The sequence below is a fragment of the Haliotis rufescens genome, unplaced genomic scaffold (genome assembly GCF_023055435.1).
Source record: "Haliotis rufescens isolate VD_foot unplaced genomic scaffold, xgHalRufe1.0.p SCAF_50, whole genome shotgun sequence".
Lineage (NCBI taxonomy): Eukaryota > Metazoa > Mollusca > Gastropoda > Lepetellida > Haliotidae > Haliotis > Haliotis rufescens.
Window position 1 is genome coordinate 585820 of NW_025964224.1, and position 12197 is coordinate 598016.

At 44.2% G+C, this 12197-nt stretch overlaps 1 protein-coding gene across 3 annotated transcripts in view; it reads right to left on the bottom strand.

The window, feature by feature from the left end:
• LOC124151382 (serine/threonine-protein phosphatase 6 regulatory ankyrin repeat subunit C-like) overlaps nucleotides 1-12197 on the bottom strand; it is a 36509-nt gene that overhangs the window by 8625 nt on the left and 15687 nt on the right. The window contains exon 1 of one of the 3 annotated variants that reach the window (XM_048384752.1): nucleotides 11946-12094. The exons of the other annotated variants lie outside the window; for them this stretch is intronic. The gene's annotated coding sequence lies outside the window, so the exon portion shown is untranslated. Of the gene's footprint in view, nucleotides 1-11945; nucleotides 12095-12197 lie in introns of those variants that run through there. 3 annotated transcript variants of the gene reach the window in all.

A 12197-nucleotide genomic window follows, 5' to 3' on the forward strand; every position in this document is an offset into this window, starting at 1 on the left:
GCTGAGTGCGGCGTTAAACAACAAATAAACAAACAAACAAACATCTTTAATCAAAGGAAGAAGTTCAGGCACATCTTGATGAGAGTTGGCAGGTAACCAAAATCGTTTCAATTAGCGCACGTTGTAGCAGCGTTAAAGAAGCAACGTAAAATCTAGCCAGGTTTTCACAGTGGTTAGGACGCTCTAGCAATGTTTTCCCCGTGGTTAGGACGCTCTAGCAATGTTTTCCCAGTGGTTAGGACACTCTAGCAATGTTTTCCCCGTGGTTAGGACACTCTAGCAATGTTTTCCCAGTGGTTAGGACGCTATAGCAATGTTTTCCCAGTTGTTAGGACACTCTAGCAATGTTTTCCCAGTGGTTAGGACGCTATAGCAATGTTTTCCCAGTGGTTAGGACACTCTAGCAATGTTTTCCCCGTGGTTAGGACACTCTAGCAATGTTTTCCCAGTGGTTAGGACGCTATAGCAATGTTTTCCCAGTTGTTAGGACACTCTAGCAATGTTTTCCCAGTGGTTAGGACGCTATAGCAATGTTTTCCCAGTGGTTAGGACACTCTAGCAATGTTTTCCCAGTGGTTAGGACGCTATAGCAATGTTTTCCCAGTGGTTAGGACACTCTAGCAATGTTTTCCCAGTGGTTAGGACGCTATAGCAATGTTTTCCCAGTTGTTAGGACACTCTAGCAATGTTTTCCCCGTGGTTAGGACACTCTAGCAATGTTTTCCCAGTGGTTAGGACGCTATAGCAATGTTTTCCCAGTTGTTAGGACACTCTAGCAATGTTTTCCCAGTGGTTAGGACGCTATAGCAATGTTTTCCCAGTGGTTAGGACACTCTAGCAATGTTTTCCCCGTGGTTAGGACGCTCTAGCAATGTTTTCCCAGTGGTTAGGATGCTCGAGCAATGTGTTCCCCGTGGTAAGGACACTCTAGCTATGTTTTCCCCGTGGTTAGGACACTCTAGCAATGTTTTCCCCGTGGTAAGGACACTCTAGCAATGTTTTCCCCGTGGTTAGGACACTCTAGCAATGTGTTCCCCGTGGTTAGGACACTCTAGCAATGTTTTCCCCGTGGTTAGGACACTCTAGCAATGTGTTCCTCGTGGTTAGGACACTCTAGCAATGTTTTCCCCGTGGTTAGGACACTCTAGCAATGTGTTCCCCGTGGTTAGGACACTCTAGCAATGTTTTCCCAGTGGTTAGGACACTCTAGCAATGTTTTCCCAGTGGTTAGGACACTCCAGCTATGTTTTCCCAGTGGTTAGGACACTCTAGCAATGTGTTCCCCGTGGTAAGGACGCTCCAGGTATGTTTTCCCCGTGGTTAGGACACTCTAGCAATGTTTTCCCCGTGGTTAGGACACTCTAGCAATGTTTTCCCCGTGGTTAGGACGCTCTAGCAATGTTTTCCCAGTGGTTAGGACACTCTAGCAATGTCTTCCCAGTGGTAAGGACACTCTAGCAATGTGTTCCCCGTGGTAAGGACACTCTAGCAATGTGTTCCCCGTCGTTAGGACACTCTAGCAATGTGTTCCCAGTGGTTAGGACACTCTAGCAATGTTTTCCCCGTGGTTATGACGCTCTAGCAATGTGTTCCCCGTGGTTAGGACACTCTAGCAATGTGTTCCCAGTGGTTAGGACACTCTAGCAATGTTTTCCCAGTGGTTATGACGCTCTAGCAATGTGTTCCCAGTGGTTAGGACACTCTAGCAATGTTTTCCCGTGGTTAGGACACTCCAGCAATGTTTTCCCAGTGGTTAGGACACTCTAGCAATTTGTTCCCCGTGGTTAGGACGCTCTAGCAATGTGTTCCCCGTGGTTAGGACGCTCTAGCAATGTTTTCCCAGTGGTTAGGACACTCTAGCAATGTCTTCCCCGTGGTTAGGACACTCTAGCAATGTGTTCCCCGTGGTAAGGACACTCTAGCAATGTTTTCCCAGTGGTTAGGACACTCTAGCAATGTCTTCCCCGTGGTTAGGACGCTCCAGCTATGTTTTCCCAGTGGTTAGGACACTCCAGCAATGTTTTCCCCGTGGTTAGGACACTCTAGCAATGTTTTCCCCGTGGTAAGGACACTCTAGCAATGTTTTCCCATTGGTTAGGACACTCTAGCAATGTGTTCCCCGTGGTTAGGACACTCTAGCAATGTGTTCCCCGTGGTTAGGACACTCTAGCAATGTTTTCCCCGTGGTTAGGACACTCTAGCAATGTTTTCCCAGTGGTTAGGACACTCCAGCAATGTGTTCCCCGTGGTTAGGACACTCTAGCAATGTGTTCCCCGTGGTTAGGACACTCTAGCAATGTTTTCCCCGTGGTTAGGACACTCTAGCAATGTTTTCCCCGTGGTTAGGACACTCTAGCAATGTGTTCCCCGTGGTTAGGACACTCTAGCAATGTCTTCCCCGTGGTTAGGACACTCTAGCAATGTGTTCCCCGTGGTTAGGACACTCTAGCAATGTTTTCCCCATGGTTAGGACGCTCTAGCAATGTTTTCCCAGTGGTTAGGACACTCTAGCAATGTCTTCCCCGTGGTTAGGACGCTCCAGCTATGTTTTCCCAGTGGTTAGGACACTCTAGCAATGTCTTCCCCGTGGTTAGGACACTCTAGCAATGTGTTCCCCGTGGTTAGGACACTCTAGCAATGTTTTCCCCGTGGTTAGGACACTCTAGCAATGTTTTCCCCGTGGTTAGGACACTCTAGCAATGTGTTCCCCGTGGTTAGGACACTCTAGCAATGTTTTCCCCGTTGTTAGGACACTCTAGCAATGTCTTCCCCGTGGTTAGGACACTCTAGCAATGTGTTCCCCGTGGTTAGGACACTCTAGCAATGTTTTCACAGTGGTTATGACACTCTAACAATGTGTTCCCCGTGGTTAGGACACTCTAGCAATGTGTTCCCAGTGGTTAGGACACTCTAGCAATGTGTTCCCCGTGGTTAGGACACTCTAGCAATGTTTTCCCCGTGGTTAGGACACTCTAGCTATGTTTTCCCAGTGGTTAGGACACTCTAGCAATGTTTTCCCAGTGGTTATGACACTCTAACAATGTGTTCCCCGTGGTTAGGACACTCTAGCAATGTTTCCCCGTGGTTAGGACACTCTAGCAATGTTTTCCCGTGGTTAGGACACTCTAGCAATGTTTTCCCAGTGGTTAGGACGCTCTAGCAATGTTTTCCCCGTGGTTAGGACACTCTAACAATGTGTTCCCCGTGGTTAGGACACTCTAGCAATGTGTTCCCCGTGGTTAGGACACTCTAGCAATGTCTTCCCCGTGGTTAGGACACTCTAGCAATGTGTTCCCCGTGGTTAGGACACTCTAGCAATGTTTTCCCCGTGGTTAGGACACTCTAGCAATGTTTTCCCCGTGGTTAGGACACTCTAGCAATGTTTTCCCCGTGGTTAGGACACTCTAGCAATGTTTTCCCCGTGGTTAGGACACTCTAGCAATGTGTTCCCCGTGGTTAGGACACTCTAGCAATGTTTTCCCCGTGGTTAGGACACTCTAGCAATGTTTTCCCCGTGGTTAGGACACTCTAGCAATGTTTTCCCCGTGGTTAGGACACTCTAGCAATGTGTTCCCCGTGGTTAGGACACTCCAGCAATGTTTTCCCCTTGGTAAGACAACTCTGTGTAACATCGATTCAATGATTGATAGAGATGGATTCGTTTACTTGATTGCATGTCATCAATATTACATAGTCTATATGCTATAGTACCGCGGCATGTAAATAATAGCTTCCTGGTGGGCATGGAGTGTGATTGACAATCAATGGGATCACATTAAGTACCGTAGAACTACCGCCGACAAAGACGAAGGGGTTGAAATCACTTATCGAAGTCACATCGACCAAACATTAAATGTTGAATGTTCAGGAATAGTTGTATCAATATAGTTTATATGTTTGAATCGAAAATTGTCTTGACAAAGAATTAACAGTGTTTTTATGTGCCTTACATATTCATCTACATCAAAACGATCGCCCGTTGCACGCGAACTTCATAAACGACCAACACACGTACTCTACAATTATAACATGACAGCACTGTTCAAATCCTTTTCCAGCTAACAAAACCGTCCAGAAGTCAAAAATCACAAAAAATACCTGCACTCCCTGCTCCTTGGCTGGACGTTGACTAACGTAATGCTGCCCAGCGGTCACTCTTACTTAACCGTCTTCAACAATAACACGGACATGTCCGTCACACTCAGCTGACCAAGTTAAAAACACCTGTCTGTGCCAGGAAAAAGATCGATCTTAAGTTGATTGCAATGAGACTGAAGGCCGACCCATGACAATAGCGCGATTAGCCACACACTATTCCCCGCTAGGCCGTCAGCAGGCGGTCAGTTGGGTCGGAGAACGGCCAAGTAACGGCAGAGCGACCAGGTACTCAAAAGGTCATCTCGTCACCGGACAGCGTGACCGACTGTGCAGAGCACATGATTAAATAAGAGGTATCTTTTTGTTGGTATGTATAGCGCGGCGTATGTATAGACCTCTATAGGTCGTTAGTGCCTGAACGCCAAGTGGATACCAAACAGCGTAAATTGGAGAACGACGTTATGTACAGTGTCTAGATATTATGTAATTGTACACACTCATGTACTTGTATTATGCAACAGTAGATCATTTAAAATCGTAAGTATTTATGATAGCTGGAATATTGCTGAGTCCGGCGTTAAACAACAAACAAACAGCCTTTTTTCCAACAAACAATTTTACCAACAGCTTGTTGTTTGTTTGTTGTTTAACGCCGCACTCAGCAATATATCCAGCTATATGACGGTGGTCTGTAAATAATCGAGTCTGGACCAGGTCAGCGAGCCTGACCACCCAATCCCGTTAGTCGCCTCTTGCAACCATAACCAGCAGTGTGTACTCGTGGCTTTGTAAACAGGTCATATGCTACAACCATAAAGCCAAAAAAAATTGGCGATATAATATTAGTTTTTGAAACAAACACATTATCATCTAACAATAATAAAGTGATAATAATAAGCGAGTGTTTAACACTGTTTCAATCATTTCACATCACGGAGTGGCAACTTGAAGTTGGGGGAAAGCCCGAAATGATGATGATGATGATGATGATGATGATGATGATGATATATCTGTCATAAACTGGGAATCATAATCATAACATGACTGAGTGAATGAGTATGGTTTTACGCCGCTTTTATCAATATCGAGCTAATAGATCCATCTGTAGAGAGAGCAGTATTTCATTTATCGTGTTGCATAATGTTATCATACCAGACTGCAATTGATTACTCCTTGTATAGTTGTACAAATACTGTAAATCTCATTACACACATATCATTGATGTAGATTGAGACTTGAAAACATAAGTATGCCAATTAGATGGCATTTTATAAGCTTTAGAGAATAAGTAAAGACATTATAATCGTGATGATGATGTGTTAGCATTCTCTGTAATTTATTATTACTTATTGTCTGGAATATTATTTGACTTTTACGTGTTTAAGTTCTGTGACTGTAGGTGCATAGCCATCGAGGCTTAGAAGAAATCTCGGCTTTGTGATCTCTGTATGATTCTTTCTAATAATTCCTACCAATAATGATTATCAAGTTTGTGCATTATAATTCCAGTCGTTTTCCTGGTTTTCAGGTCTGGTTCTAAGGAATCTGGTTCTAAGTTTGAGGCCGCTGGGCATGACACAGTGTGTTCCTCATATATGATATTACGTCACTAAATAAATGTTATAACTTCGTATGCATGTCACCCGTTAATGACTTCATTTACCCATGTACATGTAATCTATGACCTACTTCCAGGACATGATGTCGCTCAGCAGGGAAAGGATCACCATGCCACACACATGTATATAAAGTAAGGTGCTTATCTCCCCTTGTCAACGCTTGAATCACACAAAGATTGATTGTCCCTCGACGGATCGTAAATGATCACTAAAACAAGGACTGGTCGGCTCGGAGTCAGTAAAGTGTGTCTGAGTGGGGTATCATGTTAAACTGCGGCATGGTATCTCAGTGAGCTAGCCTCATAAATCGGCATCAGTCCGGACTAGTACAAGCAGCCATAAGTGCAATAATCTTGGACGCGACATTAAACCCATTTCACCTCACCAACAAACAATCAATAGTTTGACTTATACACGCGAGGGTAGATAGTGCTACACACAACGTACATCAAACTACAAACACAAACACACACACACACACACACACACACACACACACACACACACACACGTCACTATATAAATTTAACAACACATACACACACACACATACACCCATAGGCACAGGCACACACACACACACACACACACACACATACACGTGCATGCACGTCGCTTTTTCAGTGTAATAATCTTGGACGCGACGCTAAACCCCATTTCACCTCACCTCATTGGATACTGTGCTGCACGTGCTTGTTAAGCAAATAAGGACATTCGTTGGAAGAAAGGAGAGAACTTGTCTCGCGCCGTTTTCGGAGGCAGTACGTTATAAATATAGACAGATGTTAGAGATAGGCATATATGAGCTTACATTGCGAAAACCAACAACAAACAGAGAATGAGTGAGTTGTTCTTAACGCCGCTTTAAACAGTATTTCTCCACACACCAAGAACCAAGAGCATATATCATGTCGAAAATACACACAACTGAAGAAAATAATCAGTATGCCTGGTTTCTGTTTGAAAAACATGTCGTAATTTCTGAGTAGAATTGATCGTAATTTCTGAGTAGAATTGATCGTAATTTCTGGGTATAATGGATCGCTGAGCACCCAGGGTGTGTGGTTATATTGCGGTTGGTTGTCAGGCGACAGCGTTCATAGTCGGATCAATAATACATAGAGACGAGTCAACATGGCGACGAGACGCCGTGACACATCCACGTGACAGTGGTCGAGAGTTGCATTTGAATACAGACCACTGTGACAGGGCTGGAACAACAGAGGAAGTCTCGCCTCAGGTGAGGTCGATGTCGGTGTATTTTTAGACTGATTGATGCAGGTTTCCGTTTGTCGACAACTCGACGTTCAACTTTTCATTTACGATTAAAGCGAATAAGTGAGTTGGGTGGTTTGTCGCATTTTACATTATTTCATTTAAATAAGATCCTGTCAGCTTAAAACGGAGAAAAGCCTAAAGTAGTAGGACTCGCATTTTGGCAACCACACTGTAGCGTGATTTAATATCTGTCATGTTATATTTCAAATAAGACTTCAAGAGCAGAAAAATTAAATGTACTTAAGTGACACGTGATTTTATTTATAAAATGATCCTGCATTGAATTGTACGCACTTCGTCTATTTGGGTGAAATTTCTTCCACTAAATATTCGAATTTAAATAAAGTACAGCCTTGGGGGGGTGGGGGGGTGGGGGGTGGGGGGGTGTATGGCGGAGATGGGGGGGGGGGGGGGGGGGAGCGGGGGACAAAATAATGCAGGGTCATGTTACATAAAGCACCTGAATGTGCATGTGTCTGTGTAAATGTGTCTGCGTTTGTGTGCATGGGTTTCCGTGTCTGCCACAAACTTAGCACTCTATGGAATGGTTTTGTGTTTTCGAGCTCTTCTCACCCAAATGCTTACATCTTGCATAAAGGCCAGTATGAATAATGTATAAACAAATAAGATTAATAGATCCAAACTATGGGAATATGTTAAGCAGTGTCTGGCTTACCAAAGTGTCTGATAATGGTAACAGTCTACACCTAGGGTCGTCAAGGACTTCCATGTTGAGATGACTCTCAATGACAAGTAAGCTACAGTTGGGAGCGGCGTTAAATCCATCTCACGACATCCTTTGAGATATTCAATTATGAGCAGCCCGCCTCCGTGGTCTAGTCTCCGCCCGGGGAGCGGAATGTCCGGGGTTCGATCCCCAGCCGCGTCATACCAAATTACTTTGAAAGATGGTACTTGTTATCCTGCCTGGCGCTCGGCGTTAAGAGACTACAACAAAGAGAGGTCGGCTCGGAGTCAGTATACGTGTTGTAACAACCAGTATTTCTACCCGTCTTTGAGATATGTCACCCCCTACAACACAACCGGTATTTCTACCCGTCTTTGAGATATGTCACCCCCTGATAGTAGAAGTACAATGTACAAAGAAAGTTGACACTATCAGCAAATGTATGGCGATCATTCAGATAAACTGCCCTGTCCTTAGTTTTCTTTCTGCAACTGGATTCATGTTTGGGTAATTGAGAGGGAACTGATACATGTTTATCCAGAAGTTTTTGTGCAACATGAGTGTACCTAGGATTAATTAAATACAGATCGTAGTCACTGATTTTAAACAACACGTAGGCATGCTATTTACATCGGTATGTTACAGTGTGGTGGAAGTTCGAGATTGTCTCGTTACCGTTTGTGCTTACAAATTACAATTGACGATTATGAAAATCGGTCTATGTAATCAGCACTCACAATTTGTGCTAGAAAAAGGTAAAGAAATCCTAAACAGTCATGTTTTAACAGCATAGCGAATAATGGTTTCAGCACGCGATATCATACAGTCTTATGATTGAAATCTTAGCACGAATGTTGACACACCGAAGATCGAGTGACGGTTGCTAAGTGAAACGGGCGTAACTTCAGACAAAGACACCTTTAATTCTAAATTAATTGGTTAAGATTAACATTGGCAAAGGTTTTGTGTAATGGGGCCTTGACTGTATAGTTCATCTGCAATCAGTCCAATATCTCATATATTATAGGGGCGGTCGGGTAGCCTAGTGGTTTAAGCGTTTGCTCGTCACGCCGAAGACCCGGGTTCGATTCCCCGACATGGGTACAATGTGTGAAGCCCATTTCTGGTGTCCCCCACCGTGATATTGGTTGAGTATTGCTAAAAAGGGCCATACTCACTATGCTGAATAAACCCCAACACATATCGATTTGGCCAGTGTGTTAAATTGATTTTTCAAGTCAATATCACACACGCGACAGCCTTCATGAAGTTCACTGACAGCAGTCATCTGTAGTGTCATCCCGGCACATCTGCGTCGGTTATTGACACAAATTTGTGTTTTCTAATCACAGCGTGAATTCGTGTTCCGAATATCAATACTTCAACACAGGTGTAACATAGTAAGTTCCTTGCAAATATCATGTACCTTCTCATGACATGAGAAACGTGTGCGCGTATTTCTGCCGCGCTATTTATAGAAAGTATCATCACGTAAAGCTCGTGCACCACGTGCGGAAGGTCCCGCCTTTTGAGAGCTGCTACCTGTCGGCTCATGATTAAAACTGCCTGGTCGCTTCATTGCATTGTTCTTGCAGTTAATTCTGAGCCGGGAATACACTGGCCTTTATGAACGTGCATCGTGACGAGTAAACCTGGACTGCAGGTCATTTTGCAAACTTAATAGAGAAAACATGTACTAACCAGAACACGGTTTACATCGGAGAAATCACTCGAAACGCAGGCATTTTTTGTTGCGTTATCGATTTAACATCCAACTATCGCGTCGAATGCAAACAAGTATTCACAGTGACTTATATCACGGACGCCCTGTACGTTATCAAGTCTGGATCATGCACACCAGTGGTTAGAAGCACGACATCTGTTCGCAGCGTCGTCAGAGTATGGTGACACACAAGGAGCCAACTGATCCCCACCTTCGTCTTACTAAATAATGCGCCGGTGTCTTATTTTGCCCGGGCGGTCGGGTAGCCTAGTGGTTAAAGCGTTCGCTCGTCACGCCGAAGACCCGGGTTCGATTCCCGACATGGGTACAATGTGTGAAGCCCATTTCTGGTGTCCCCCGCCGTGATATTGCTGGAATATTGCTAAAAGCGGCGTAAAACCATACTCACTCACTCACTCACTTATTTTGCCCAGGAACGGGAGTAATGGCGTCGGTACCATACAAATCAATGTCGCTGTCGGACGCATCCAACCATGACTCAAAAGAGAGTTTGTTGCCACTGTCATACGTAGGGCGGGTCCAGCATAATTTAAAAAGAGGTGGACCCGTGAAGATACGAGTTAGAATAGGTCTTCAGCAACCCATGCTTGCCATAAGAAGCGACAATGCTTGTAAGAGGCGACTAACGGGATCGGTCCGGCTCGGTGACTTGGTTGATGCAAGTCATCGTATACAAACTGTATGGATCGATGCTCATGATATCAATTACTGGATTGTCTGGTCCAGGCTCTAATATTTACAGACCGCCGTCATATAGCTGGAATATTGCTACGTGCGGCGTAAAACAACAATCAAACAAAAGGGATGGTCCACAATATCAAAATCCTCTCTTAGCTAATTTTACTGCTTTCAGCACACTACATTTGGTTTTCAAAAGGGGGGTCCGAGCCCCGCCCCCCTGGAGCCGCCTATGCATCCATATATCCTACAGTGGCACATTTAGTTAACGTGAGTTTTATGACCTGGTGATGAAATGAACTCTTATTCCTAATCTACTTATCCTTAGAGTTAAATGACTTATATGCAAGTCAGTGTAAGCACCCCAGCAGAGAGGATGTAATATGTGACCCGTCAAGATCCGGGGTAGAATAGGTTTCAGCAACCCATGCTTGCTGTAAAAAACGACTGCTTGTCGTAAGAGGCGACTAACGGGATCGGGTGGTCAGGCTCGCTGACTTTGTTGATGCTTGATCCCAACTGCGTGGATCGATGCTCATGGTGTCAATCACTGGATTGTCTGGTCCAGACTCGATTATTTACAGGCCGCCGTCATATAATTGGAATATTGTTAAGTGCGGCGTTAAACAACAAACAAGACATAACATGTATTTGCTTTCTCCTTAATTCGGACGATAGGTTGTTTCCTAACTCGTTCGACCAAAGTGGTTCTCAAACTCCTACTTGATTAGTCTATCCTGAAGTCACGCCCGCTAATGCCTCTGCAATAATAACACCACATTCCACAGCACTTATGTAATTATCGCCTTGGCACTAACGACAGTCTCGTCCTAACACACACATGTACCCAAGGGGGCTTAATATTGAATACATGCATGTTGATGAGCACAATCATAGCCAATAACTTCTGACATTCCCTTTCTTTCTCTGGGTATTTGTTGTAATACTTCCGCACAACCTCTAACTGTATTGGCAATTAACAAGATCGTATTTCAGTTAAGTATCCTTGTTATCGCCAACAATTATCACTCACAACTGGAATAATTAGCCAACATAATTGTGTTTATAAGATCTACATGAATAAATCGATTTCAAAATATTCTGCAACCCATGCTTGTCGTAAGCGGCCACTAACGTTATCGGATGGTCAGGCTCGCTGACTTGGTTGGACCCGTGAAGATTCCGGGTTAGAATAGGTCTTCAGCAACCCATGCTTGCCGTAAAAGGTGACAACGCTTGTCGCAAAAGGCGACTAACGGGATCGGGTGGTCAGGCTCGCTGACTTGGTTGATGCATGTCATCGATCCCAATTGCGTGGATCGATGCTCATGATATTAATCACTGGATTGTCTGGTCCAGGCTGGATTATTTACAGACCGCCGTCATATAGCTGTAAAATTGCTGAGTGCGGCGTTAAACAACGAACAAACCCACCAACTGACTTGGTTGATGCATGTCATCGTATCCCAATTGCGTAGATCAATGCCCATGATGTCAATCACGTTAAACATCAAACACCTCGATCACATTCCCTGCTATGACAGTTATCAAGCGATGCACGACACCTTCCCACTCTTGAAATTCACAAGTGGCTTTCGAGAAGCCAGTCATTACCCATTGACGAAGATGGTATGAACGGGAAGTGTTTTAATGTAATTCATTGTAATTACAATATTTAAAATAAATAACCCTCAACTTAGAGTCAACGAAACATATATGCCGGTCACAAATCGAAACTTTATCAGCCTTGCCTAACCATACAAATAATCAATTCGTGACTTGCAACGTACACCACTAGTTTCTTGTTGCTGTGGTAACAGATATGTATGACAACACTTACCTTAATGAGGTAATCTACGTATGCCTGCGTAAAATATCGTTAGCGCCACTACTGGTGTCTCGCACGTCTAAAGGCACTATCCCATCACCAAACTCATACGGCTATGATGACTGATGACATGTGTTCACCATACCTATAGACTGCCAACGTCATATGGACAGCATACACTGACCTTTACGGTTGGCCCGGCATCCAACAAATGCTCAATGAACTTAGCCTAACCCTCAATGAGTCGTGACTTCCCTATGACTA